Consider the following 14,026-nt stretch of genomic DNA (forward strand, 5'->3'; position numbering starts at 1 on the left):
ACTATTCACGCAACTTGTTTATTGAAAGTTTTTTAGGATCTATACAGGGTGCTACAAATTCGAGGTACAAGCATTGGTATCTCGGTAAGCGTAATAGATACGAACATGGTTAAATTGCCATCAATGAGATGCCATCAAAAAAGTTTTAAAAATTTCAAGGATTGCTGAGTTTTTTGGAAAAATCGGATGCTCGTACCTCAAATTTGAAGCACCCTGTATATTATACCGCGTCCGTCTCAAAAATGGTTCACCCCTATAACTTTTTTATTTTTCAGTTAATAAAACGAGATTTGGTATGTTACTATGTGACATAAATTAGAATTGACTGATGTATTCATTTGTTTTTGGTCACTTCCTGTTTCACCGGAAATGACTACAACTTTTGATTTTGAAATGACACCGTCGGTATTTTTTTACTTTATTCGATAAAAAATAATATTCTGAATACATATCATATGTCAACTTTTGACATTCTGTTATGGCTATGTTAAAAACACAAATTTTTATCAAGGATCCTTGGAAAAATAGATTTAATCGTCTAATGTGTTTAGTGTCTTGTCCTGGCCTTCGGAATAACTCGGAATAACTTCAAAAAAAAATTATCATTTCTTTTTTGAAGTTATTTTTCAATATGACAAGGCGGCTTTGAGGATTATTGTGAACTATATGTATACTACTATGAAGTACCCATCATGTTCGACGTTTGGCAAATGATTGGCAGGAGGGTTAAAGGTCGCGAAGCAGTACCAGCGTACCAAATTTATTAAATGAACTTCGCTTGGTCCTTAAAGAAGAATGGTAAAACATAACGCAATATGATATATGCAGCCTCAATGACAGTATGAACGGATGTATACAGGCAATTAAAGAGCCAAGGGCGGCAATACAATGTAATAAGTAGGATATTTTTAAAATGTGTTTTTTCTGTTTGTATACTGGAGTATTACAGATGTTTTCTTTAATATATCGTTAGTTATCTGTTATCGTTATTAATGTTTATTAAAACCTGGACTGTATCATTAGTCTTTAACGTTTTTTTTTGCAACGCAGTGTAATATGACGTTACGACAATAATCACCAAAACCGTCATCTCGTCATATTAAAAAATTACATCAAAAAGTAATGACAATTAAAAAAATTGCAAATTTATCGTTATCAGTTCATTTCGCTCTTAAAAACTAACCAAAGCAAGTATTGACATGAATCAAAAAAACAAAATGGGCAGGAGTCATAGTTCCGACATCTAAGATTCCGACCGTGAAATTATATTTTAGGAAAATTTACAGACGAAATTATTGCACAGGGTGTTTTAAAGTTAAGGTAAAAAAACAATTAACTCTGTATAATATGCCAAATGCTAAAGTTTATAAAAAGCTGAGTTTACGAATTAAAGTTGATATAATTATACAGGGTTGTTCACCACATACGACACGGAGTATTGTAGCTAAACGATTATATTTTTACAAATTTCAAGTTTTGGGTTCGATGAAGGACTATTAGAGGTACAATTTAAAAATAATTTGACAAGATACAGAGTGTCCCAAATAAGTAAAAAATATCAAAGTTGTATTTTTTTAAATGGAACACCCTGTATATTATTACATTTTTAGTTTCTACGATTAAAATAAAGGTAAATTTGATTAAGGTTTATTATACTTAAACCTTACCGTTTTTGAAATATTTTCAATTTTGGGAAATTGCAGTAAAAATTTTAAGGCTTCATTTCTCCAAGGGTATCAAAGTTTTTAATACTAAATATTTACTGAAGTTTATTTATTGATCAGTTATTGTGTTGCAATAATAAAAATAATACTACCTTATACAGAGTGTCTAAAAATTTATTTAAAATAATTTCTAGCTTTAAACGCCAATAACTCTTTTAATTTAAATGGAACGCCCTGTATATTTTAGAGAATCAGATGCACAATTTAATTGTCTATCAAATTGTATTATACCATTTTTTACCTATCCCTTCAAGTTTTCGTAGAAAATGCATTTTCTTATAATTTAGACCCTATTTATCAATATACCCATGGAATATTGATATTTTAGATTGTTTTTCAAGCAACAAATGTACAAAATGTACAGGCTAGTAATATTATCGTTTTTAGCAAAACGATAATATTACTAAAAGAGTATACCATTAATTAAATATAACACCATTTTTTCCGCCCATATACTAATTAATTACATACTTAATTGTGTTCGTTAATAAATTATTCTAAATAAATGTGGATTTGAGTCAGAAATCAATATAATAATAAGTTATCAAAATTAAAGTCTCTGTTGTTATAAATAAGTATTTATTAAAAAATGAAATATCATTTTTAAGGTGTTTCTTTTTATCACACTGTCTAATACCCATACAAAATTCAGTTTTTTAGTATTTGGAGCAATTATTATTAATCAACGCAAACAGTCAGTTAATGTAGTCTGAATACTGGAATCATATTAATTGGTCCCCTTTAACAAATATTTTAACAGTTTTTTTATTTTTTAATAAAATAAACAAATTATATCGACACTATTAGTATCTGTACTCATTAAAAATTTGGTACATCTTTAAAAATAATCTAAAATGTCAATATTCCATGGGTATATTGATAAATAAGTTCTAAATTACAAGAAAATGCATTTTCTACGGAAACTTAAAGAGATAGGTAAAAAATGGTATAACATAATTTGATAGACAATTAAATTGTGTATCTGATTCTCGTAAAATATACAAGGTGTTCCGTTTAAATTAAACAAGTCATTGCCGTTTGAAGCTAATCATTATTTAAAATAAATTTTTAGGCACTCTGTATAAGGTACCTAGTATTATTTTTATTATTGCAACAAAATAACTGATCAATAAATAAACTTCAGTAAATATTTAGTATTAAAAACTTTGATACCCTTGGAGAAATGAAGCCTTAAAATTTTTACTGCAATTTCGCAAAATTGAAAATATTTCAAAAACGGTAAGGTTTAAGTATAATAAACCTTAAACAAATTTACCTTTATTTTAATCGTAGAAACTAAAAATGAAATAATATACAGAGTGTTCCATTTAAAAAAATACAACTTTGATATTTTTTACTTATTTGGGACACTCTATATCTTGTAAAATTATTTTTAAATTGTACCTCTAATAGTCCTTCATCGAACCCAAACCTTACAATTTGTAAAAATCTCATCGTTGAGCTACAATACTTCGTGTCGTATGTGGTGAACAACCCTGTATACAGCTTGCAAAAAAATCATGAAAATAAGGCTAAAAATAACAAAAATACATCACTTTAAATTTGACCGAAAATTTCTCCGTTGCGTTTTTTTTTGCATCTGAGTGTATAAAAAACAAACTTACGAAGTTATAATTAACAAAACAACATCCTTTGCACAATAAGGCCTTAATCCAATGTCCAATGATGTTAGTTTGTAAGGCCTTGTTGTGCCGAAGGATGTTGTTTTGTTAATTAACTCACCATAAGTTTGTTTTTTATACAATTGCAAAATTTTAATGCCTTTTATACAGGGTGGTCCGAACTGTATTCCGCAAACGTCGGTAGCATATTCTGCAGATAAAAAAAATATGCAAGTAAAAAAAATGTCCTAAAATGCTTAGTTTCGGAGATACAGAGTGTAGAAATGTCATTTTTATTTCGATTTTTTCCAAATAATTTCTGAAATAACGTCAATATATTGATGAAAATAGGTGTCTGGATGGTATCTAGGCCAGTGCAAATAATTTTGAATTTGCAAAAATTTTTAGAAAGCTGCGACCATTGAAAATAGTTAGCCTTAGTAACCCTTATTAACATACTAAAAGTCCCCATTTGTCCGATGTGTGCGTCATCAAAAAAAATCGGCCGCCATCTTGAATTTTGGTACTTTTTGGAAAAAAATGTAAATAACTCGAAAACGGTGCGTTATAGTGAAAAACTTCAAGAGGTAAAAATTAAAGAGAATAAAAAACTCTATCAGAATCAATAAAGAATAGTTTATTACCCTAACGCAGTGACGTACAAAAATTTTTTGAAAATCGAGCAATTTTTAAAAGGAATCACCGAAATGCAAATTACTATTTTTTAAGCTTATTAACAAATAACATGGATATTTAGCATCAATTCAACTAAAATACAGTCCTTGTGACATTTTCAAGAAATATTTATTGGTGGTTTAATAATATTTCAAAATTAACAAAAATTGTCAAAGCTATCCTTTACTAAATGCATGTGTACTAATAATGTGCGAAAGCAGCCTCCACCTTGTTCCGGTCGGGGCTATTTGCACTTAAACCAAGGCCTTTTTGTTACCATTTTGTAAACAACTTGTTTTTAAAAATACAGTGACAGTTTGAAAGTGACAGGTTGGAAGAAAAAAAATAAAATGTTATAAACTACTTGCGAATGTCTTTGTGACATAAATATCATCTACGATCTTAACCTAAGATCTTAACACTTTTTCATTATGAGAAATACATTATAAACATACCCCTACAAATCGAATAACAATAATTCAAATTATGACCATTTTAATAAAAATGTGTTACCAACTTGTAACCTAACTTTTCAAACTGTCATCTCTAGAAAAAAAAATGAAATTTACTATTTTATTCGATTTGTTCTTCATCGACCGATATTTGTTTGTTCTCGCAAGAAATACAGTTACCACACAAGCATGAACATGACATATTGGATTTTAAACATGTACCATTGCGATTAAAAAAAAATAGTACAACAAAATATAATTTAATCTGCTGGTCTATATTCTTATGTTAATGTCACGTAATTTTTTAAAAATGCCTTTAACTTCAGAGCAAAAATCGATTATATTTACGCGATTAAGGGATGGGGTTCCCATAAGGAACATTACAGATGCATTAGGGGTAAACAAAAACACAGTGTTGTTGGCTAAATCCAAAAAAAAATTCAATATAATTCAAATATCCTTATAGACCAGGAGTTCCATCTGGGACTACTAATTCTTGTACTACTTTTTTTTATCGCAATGGTACATAGTTTATTACATCCAGATTTGCAATTACAGTAAATCATTTTCTATACAAATTCTGGTGCCATTGCGTTTGACATTATTTTTGGAACTAAGGTATCCTCTTCTCCGTTATTTAGCCAATACTGCATTTATAAATAGGTCCTATAATAATGATTTTCAGCTGCGTTAGTTGTTGGAGGTAAGGTAGCTAAATCAAAATTTTTACTATAAGTACCTGACGAGATGTAAGGGCTTTATATTTAAAATACCTCAACTGATCTAAATCTTTTGCTAGCCTATGTCGACCATATAATGAAAATAAGAATGTATTTCCAGCTTCAACTAGCTCAGATTTTTGTGCTGCAGGATCTAAAAAAACGGATGTAATTTGTCGCAGATGAGGATCTTTTTGCAACGCTCTGGAAGTCGCCAGTTTACATTACATTTTATTTTTTTCTTCCAACCTGTAGCCAAATTTTTCAAACTGTCACTGTATTTTTAAAAACAAGTTGTTTACAAAATGGTAACAATAAGACCTTGATTTAAGTGCAAAAAGCCCCGACCGGGACAAGGTGGAGACTGCTTTGGCACATTATTAGTACACATGTATTTAGTAAAGGATAGCTTTTACAATTTTTGTTAATTTTGAAATATGATTAACCCACCAATAAAAAATATTTCTTGAAAATGTCACAAGGATTGTATTTCAGTTGAATTGATGATAAATATCCATGTTATTTGTTAATAAGCTTAAAAAAATAGTAATTTGCATTTCGGTGATTCCTTTTAAAAATTGCTCGATTTTCAAAATTTTTTTGTACGTCATTGCGTTAGGCTAATAAACCATTGATTCTAATAGAATTTTTTATTCTCTTTAATTTTTACCTCTTGAAAAAGTCACCAAACCACGTCAAAAAGTACCAAAATTCAAGATGGCGGCCGATTTTTTTTGATGACGCACACATCGGACAAATGGGGACTTTTAGTATGTTAATAAGGGTTACTAAGGCTAACTATTTTCAATGGTCGCAGCTTTCTAAAAATTTTTGCAATTTCAACATGGTAAATGTCATAACTGCACTGGGGTAATCTGGTAGTTTTTTGACATGAGAAATTTGATTTTGATGTCATTATTATTTCTATTTGTAGAGGGCGCCACCTATATGTGTTTTAACTGTTTTGAAGAGTCATAACTTTTTGTCCGTACCTGTATAGAACTACTGAGTGAAAAAATATACATTTTCGTAATTTTTTACGTAAAAAATGTCTCTTGGTAAAAGTCGTTACGAGCAACCCTTCTCGAGATATTTAAAATAGAAATAGTCAATACATGTCATTACTGACAAAAAATAAACATGTTGAGTAGATAGTTATTGACTGAAATAATAAATTTGGGAATTTTTAATTTTTTTTTTAAATTAATCGTAATTTTCTCTTCGAAAACGATTTCAACATATTCAGTTAATTTTACTGAAATAATCATTTAACATTATCAATTTTTCTTTTAATATTATTTTATGTATCTTCTGTCATCTTCTAATTTAGTCAAACAAACATGTACGAAAAAGAAAATTAAATGAAAATTATCACACAATTATCGAATATTGTCGATTATTTAATATCATAACGAGCAAAATTAATTTACATGCGGGAGACTGCTGCATAATACCTAATAGGCAAACGTAATGCTATTTTCACGATTGCTACCTACTAAATACTATAGGCATTAGGCATTACTAAGCCGCCTAATTCAATATTACCCAATTGAAATTTTGTAGTTCCTACTTCACCTCAATATACCAGGAAATCGGCGCATTGTACCTACTCGTAACTAATAACATAATGTAGCGAACTGACTTATGAGAAAATCATAAAATAATGATGCAAGAAAAAGTTTTTCTTTTTATTTTTCATTGTTTTTTCGTCTCATAATGTTTGAAAATGTTATTAAAATGTAATTTAAATGTAAATAGTGGTATTTTATATTATTACTGTGTTGTGCTCAAGCTTCACGTTGTGCTCAAGGACCTGGAAGACTACGTCCGTAACCTGGAATGGGAATTACACACAACACAGTAATTGTGGAATTAAGTGCTTTTATGATGCAATGAATTTAATTACGATGTAAAATATGTATTCTATTACATGTATTACAGGAAATAAAGATATTAAAAGTCAAGTAAGATCCAAAAGTTATAGATAATAATTTATTTCCTACTAAATTAATACGGGTGAGTTTTCTACAATGTTCTCTATAGGTATCTCGGAAAGTACTGGAGATAGACAGTCGGTTAAATGGGAAAAGAATTGCAGCTTTGTGGGGTCATAAATATGCGCTTTCAGATTTTTGAAAAAGTTTATGACTTACTAGATATTTCGAAAAAAAAACAATTTTTTTTTAAATTGTTCCTAATTCCATTATAATCTGTTTTGGACAAAAAGTTTTCAGATAAAAGTTGTAGATAATCACATCCCTAATGAGTTTGTGTTCTCCGATTTTTTTCTAAAGCCTGTCATTTTTGACATATGACATAAACATATGTTTTTTTAAATGGAAACCATAGTTGGTTGGTTTTTGAGCGATATAAGCTATATTATGTTTTTTTTACAAAATTACTGAACTATAGCAAATTCTTATCTTTCTTGACTAATTTCACTTAATTAGCCATGGAAACAAGTTCAATCGCCGCGCCGCACAGTGGTTTCGGCAATGGAAAAAAAAAACAAAAAAGAGGGTGTTAAATCGGGTTTAAATTATCCCATCTTACATCGAGTTAGTTCAAAGACAATATAATAATATTACTTTTTTAATTTAATTACTAGTTTTGAATTTACAACACCTCCTTTTTAACAATTTTCTTAATATACGAAACGCGCAAAAATAAAGCGAAAGCAAGATATATTTTACAGCCCTTCTTTTAATTCCTAAAAATCGGTATTACCCAGGAACTGTTTCGTTTATCCATGGGCATTAAAAGTAAAAATCATTTTGCCAAAATATACCGTGCCTTTGATGCAGTTTAGTTTGTGAATCTATTTCTAATAAAATTACTTTACTTCTTACTTTAATCTGACTAGAACAAAAAAGCTTTACCGAGCTTTGGTCTCGGATTAATTTGACTAAAAAAAGCAACTGTTAAAGTAGTGATTCTATAAATTTTATCGCCACATTCGGCCACGTTTGATAAAAATTTAAAATAAAAGATGAACAGTGTGGAAAAAATGAAAACTACATTCTTCATTTTTGCGGATGCCAATGAATTCATTTAATATAATTTACTTTTTTTGCCACTTAAAATTATATAAATATCATTATATTGTATAAGATTTAAATGTTATAAATTATAATATTTTGAACCACAGTGTAACTAAACTGAGCATCAATTGACGCGTAAAGTACAATTTTTTTCATTAAGTTTAACTTATATTTTTTAAACTTTTGAAGGAATTTTGAATTTGCCAGCCAGATTCTAAAACATTGTTTTATCCACTATCGAACCGTTCTTTGTAGTTTTTTTCAATTATTGGTCAGGACCCATAATACAGGGTAAAACAAAAATTCGCGCATTTTTAACAAAATTTTAAGAGAGCCTCATTTTGTGGAGGAATGGAGGAGATCCATTTTTTGTGGGTAGTTTGAAGGAGGTGTTTTATACCTCGGGACGTTTATGAGTTTTTTTGGCTATCGTTCTCCATTGCGATGTTTTCGATATTCTTATGATTGTCGGTAGAGTTTTAATACTAATAATTTTATCTCATTGTGAAATGAAGATATCGTATTTTTAAGCATTGTGAATTTTAATGTATAATTAAATAAAGCAAACAAATAATTTTATAAAACTAAAAAGTGTTACAGTTATACAGGGCGTTAAAAATTTATGTAGCTGGTATATTTAAATTATATGAACAGGTTTTATTATGTATCTTGGCATATCAAAAGAAGCATTTAACACTTTTTCATTAACGATATAGTATAATCACTTAGTATAGTCATTAGTTAATACGCATAATACTCAAAAATACAATATATTACTTTCGTAATGAGATAAATTTATTACAATTAAAACCTTACCGAAAATCGTAAAAAAGGATAACATCGCAATGGAGAGCGATACCCCAAAAAACTCAAAAACGTCCCGAGGTATAAAACAGCTCTTTTAAAATACCCATAAATAATGGAAATCCCCCATCCACCCACAAAATGGAGGTCATTAAAATTTTGTAAAAAATGCACGCATTTTTGTTTTACCCTATATTATGAGTATTGGCCAATAATTAAATAAACTGCAAAGAACGGTTTGGTTTGGTCGATAAAAAAGCGTTTCAGAATCTGGCTAGCAATTCAAAACGCATTCAATAGTTCAGAAAATACAAGAAGTTCAACTTGATGCAAAAATTTTCACTTTACGTTTCAATTGCTGCTCAGTTTACTTTTAAATAAATTTATTAAACCATGTTATTTGATGTATTTTATTAAGCTGAATCGAATAAAATCCGTACCAATGCGATTGGATTAACGGTTTAGGAAATATAGGGTTTTCTCGTTATATTATCAGTTTCACGCCACTGTGCGCCGTTGCTCTCAGAAATGTGAAACTGTCACATCCAAACTTTGTAAATTAAAATAAACAAGAATTGTAAATATGAATTTTTCAAATGAAGAAAAGCGTGTAGGATTATTGGTTCAACTTTTCTTATGTAGACTCAGGGCAGGGATAGAAAGAGGTGGACCAATTGCATGGGCCTCCTAGATCACCTGACCTATCCATTTTAGATTTTTTTATGCGGTATGGTTAACAACAAGGTTTACAAAAGAACTTATGAATTAAGAGAGGCTCTCTCGAAGAGGCGGTACAGGAGAAGTTTAATTAAGTCGACCGGTCGTTCAGTGAGAATAGCAAGAAATTCAGTTTTAAAAAGATGCATTTATGCACTCAAAACAATGACGGATTTTTTAAACATTTTCTAAAATAACTTAAAGTGTATGTAGTGATATTATTTTTTTAAGTTTTAGTTTGTGTAATGTAAATTGTAAAGAGCGGTTTAATAATATATTTTGTCTTTTTATAAGTTATAAATCATAACAAAATAAGAACACCATGCGTAAGTGAAATTAGTCAAGATAGATAAGAATTGGCTATAACTCAATAATTTTTTGAAAAAAAGGAATTATTGCTTATATCGCTGAGAGGCTTAAAAATGGCGCTTTTTATGAAGTCATGATACATACGGTTTCCATTTAAAAAAAAACATGTTTGTGTCATATGTCAAAAATGACAGGCACTAGAAAAAATCGGAGACCACAAACTCATTAGAGATGTGATTATCTACAACTTTTATCTGAAAACTTTTTGTCTAAAATAGATTATAATGAAATTACAGACAATTTCTAAAATAGCCAAAATTTGTTTTTTTTCGAAATATCTAGTAGGTAAGCCTTGAACTTTTTCAAAAATCTGAAAGGCGCATATTTATGACCCCACAAACTGCAATTCTTTCCCGATTTAACCGACTCTCTATCTCCAGTAGTTTCCGAGATACCCATAGAGAACATCGTAGGAAACTCACCCTGTATAAACTAATGTACCTATATAAAAAAATAGATCCATATTTTCCATTTTACAACATACACAAACAAATTCGAGGAGAAGTCCATCAATAATGTCAGGAAACAGACCACAAGAAAATATGTATTATTTATTAAGAATATTCCTATCACGACTTTCTTTACTTTTTCTATTAATTACCAATTAATCAGCACAAACAACTTATATTTTTGAATCTTATAACACAAAATTGCTTCTTTAATTACTTGACATACGTAATCCGAAGTGAATCATAAAGTAAACCGAAGAATCCTATTATAAAACACAGTATAGGCCAAGTGATTATTGTCGTAACGTGAAATTATCAACGGCAGTGGACTAAAACTAAAATGGTACCTGCTATACCCAGGTATGGTGCAATCTATGTCGACCTCCTTTCTTCAGTTTCCTAGATTAGCACATTTTGTGTAAACATATATTTTTTTCCTGATTGTTCAAAAGCATTTTATATAATATCAAGTGGAAAACAAAATTAAAAAATATCAATTCAACTAAATGGCAACAAAAAATAAATGAAGACAAAGTTTCAATTTAATTTATTTTGGATTAATCATTGATGATGGCGCAGTGCGCATCTAGAGATTGCGTCTATGTATGAAAAAAAGTCTAAAAATGTTAATTTTTGGCTATTTTTTACACATATTCAAATGCGTTAGAAACATAGTAAACATAGTCATAAAATTATAAAAATGTCAGCAGTTGTAGGAAATTTTATGTAGATTCAGAAAATATATACCTTGGCTTTGTGAGAGAGAATTAAATTTGTTGGACCCTTTCTCAGCTATTTTTAATGAAGTAGAAGATTTAAAACGCGCGCGACCCCTACATCAATTGCTGTTCTCGTAAGACTACAGTAGGGGTAGAAGGCCGATTCTGCATCAGGAGCAGGAGCAGAGCGCACAGCGCATGCGCGTAAATCAGCTAGGAACATGTAAAATAGGCTAATAAAAAAGAATAAACGGGTTTGAACCGCTTTTGAACAGCTTTGAACGGGTTTGAACAAAAACTGAACAGGTCTGTTGTTCTACGCTAAAAAGCGTTCAAAAGCGGTTCAAAGCGGTTCAAACCCGTTTATTCTTGTTTATTAGCCTATTTTACATGTTCCTAGCTGATTTACGCGCATGCGCTGTGCGCTCTGCTCCTGCTCCTGATGCAGAATCGGCCTTCTACCCCTACTGACTACAATGGTCTACATTATTAGTAAACAACAGCAGTTTTAATAAAATCGGTAACATGACGGAAACAATAGCCAATTTTCATAACTATACTGGGTGCGTCTCAAAAGTAGCTCACCCCTATAACTTTTTTATTTTTTCAGATAAAAAATCGAGATTTGGTATGTTAGTATATGACATAAATTAGAATTGATTGACGTCTTCAATTGTTTTACGTCACTTCCCGTTTCACCAGAAATGACTAAAACTTTTGATTTTTACATGGCACCCTCGGTATTTTGTTACTTCATTCGATAGAAAATGACACTCTGATTAGAATGACATATCATATGTCAACTTTTGACATTTTCGAATACGGTTTATTTGAAATTGCAACATGCGATTTATAACGACATTTGACTCGAAATACCAAGAGTGTGGTACCAAGTTATCTGTAAAAAATGCTTTTTCCAAATATGCTAATGATCCACCCTCGTTCCATTTGAAAAAATTGAGATATGATTAAAAATACGGTTCGGGTATCTTTTATCCGGCCAGAACAAGACACTGAAAACATTAGACAATCGAATCTATTTTTCCAAGGCTCCTGGATTAAAAAATAGTGTTCTTAACACAGCCATGACACTCTAGATTAGAATTTAAAATATAATTTTGTTTTAAACGAAAATGTCAAAATTTGACATATGATATGTCATTATATTCAAAATGTCATTTTCTATCAAATAAAGTAAAAATATACCGAAGGTGCCATTTAAAAATCAAAAGTTGTAGTCATTTCCGGTGAAACAGGAAGCGGTCGAAAAGAACTGAATACGTCAATCAATCCTAATTTATGTCATATACTAACTTACCGAATCTCGTTTTTTTTCTGAAAGTACCGGTAATCTATTCAGTGCTTCCTGAACTATGAGGTCTGTGTAGAATGAGTGGGAGGGTGTAAGTGTATGTATATGTATTACCATAGAACAGCGTTTTGATTTTTAGGACTTCAGGAAAATTCAACTATATTTTATTTTACTTTTAATTTTCTCTAAAACAGTATGGAAATTTGGAAAAATATAAACGATATTAACCATTTTAGAAGAAGCAACAAATGTTATGGACAATATATTTTTCTTGTAAAGATAATCTTGGGACATACTGTATATAGTATACTGTCATGTAATAAATAAGTTAAATACGTGTTCAGTCAAGTAATACGATACTATTAATTTATTTTGTCACAAACGACTCTGGAGTATACCGGGTGCGTCTCAAAAGTGGCTCACCAATATAAATTTTTTATTTTTTCAGATAAAAAAACGAGATTTGGTATGTTTGTATATGACATAAATTAGAATTGATTGACATTCTCAGTTGTTTTCGGTCACTTTCTGTTTCACCGGAAATTATGACAACTTTTGATTTTTAAATGGCGCCCTCCGTATTTTTTTACTTTATTCGATAGGAAATGACACTCTGAATAGCATGACATATCATATGTCAACTTTTGACATTTACGCATATGGTTTATTTGTGTTATTGTAACATGCGGTTCATAACGACAATTTGACTCGAAATATCGAAATTCCAAGGGTGTGGTACCAAATTATTCGTAAAAAAATGCTTTTTCCAAATATACTAATGATCCACCCTTGTTCGATTTGAAAAAATTGAGATATGATTAAAAATACCATTTGGACATCTTTTAACCGGCCAGGACAAGACACGAAAAACATTAGACGATCAAATATATTTTTCCAAGTCTCCTTCATTAAAAATTAGTGCTTTTAACACAATCATGGCACTCTAGATTGAAATTTAAAATACGATTTTCTTTTAACCGTAAATGTCAAAAGTTGACATATGATATGTCATTCTATTCACAGTGTCATTTTCTATCGAATAAAACAAAAAAATACCGAGGGTGCCATTTAAAATTCAAAAGTTGTAGCCATTTCCGGTGAAACAGGAAGTGACCGAAAACAATTGAATACGTCAATCAATCCTAATTTATGTCATATACTTACATACCAAATCTAGTTTATTTATCTGAAAAAATAAAAAAGTTATAGGTGTGAGCCACTTTTGAGACGGACCCAGTATATACTTTGAGTAAAGTTTAGAGTCTAGCCCCCCCCCCTTCCCAAATCCTGGATCCGCCACTGAGATTACGCCACTGTATTCTACGTAAAAAGTTCTACAATAAACAGTATTCACCTTCTCGATACCTTTAACGATAACAGAGATACAGGGAGTGTCCCAAATTGCAAAATTTTCAAATAGATC

The sequence above is a fragment of the Sitophilus oryzae genome, unplaced genomic scaffold, assembly GCF_002938485.1.
Source record: "Sitophilus oryzae breed Bouriz unplaced genomic scaffold, Soryzae_2.0 scaffold_1084_pilon_pilon, whole genome shotgun sequence".
NCBI lineage: Eukaryota > Metazoa > Arthropoda > Insecta > Coleoptera > Curculionidae > Sitophilus > Sitophilus oryzae.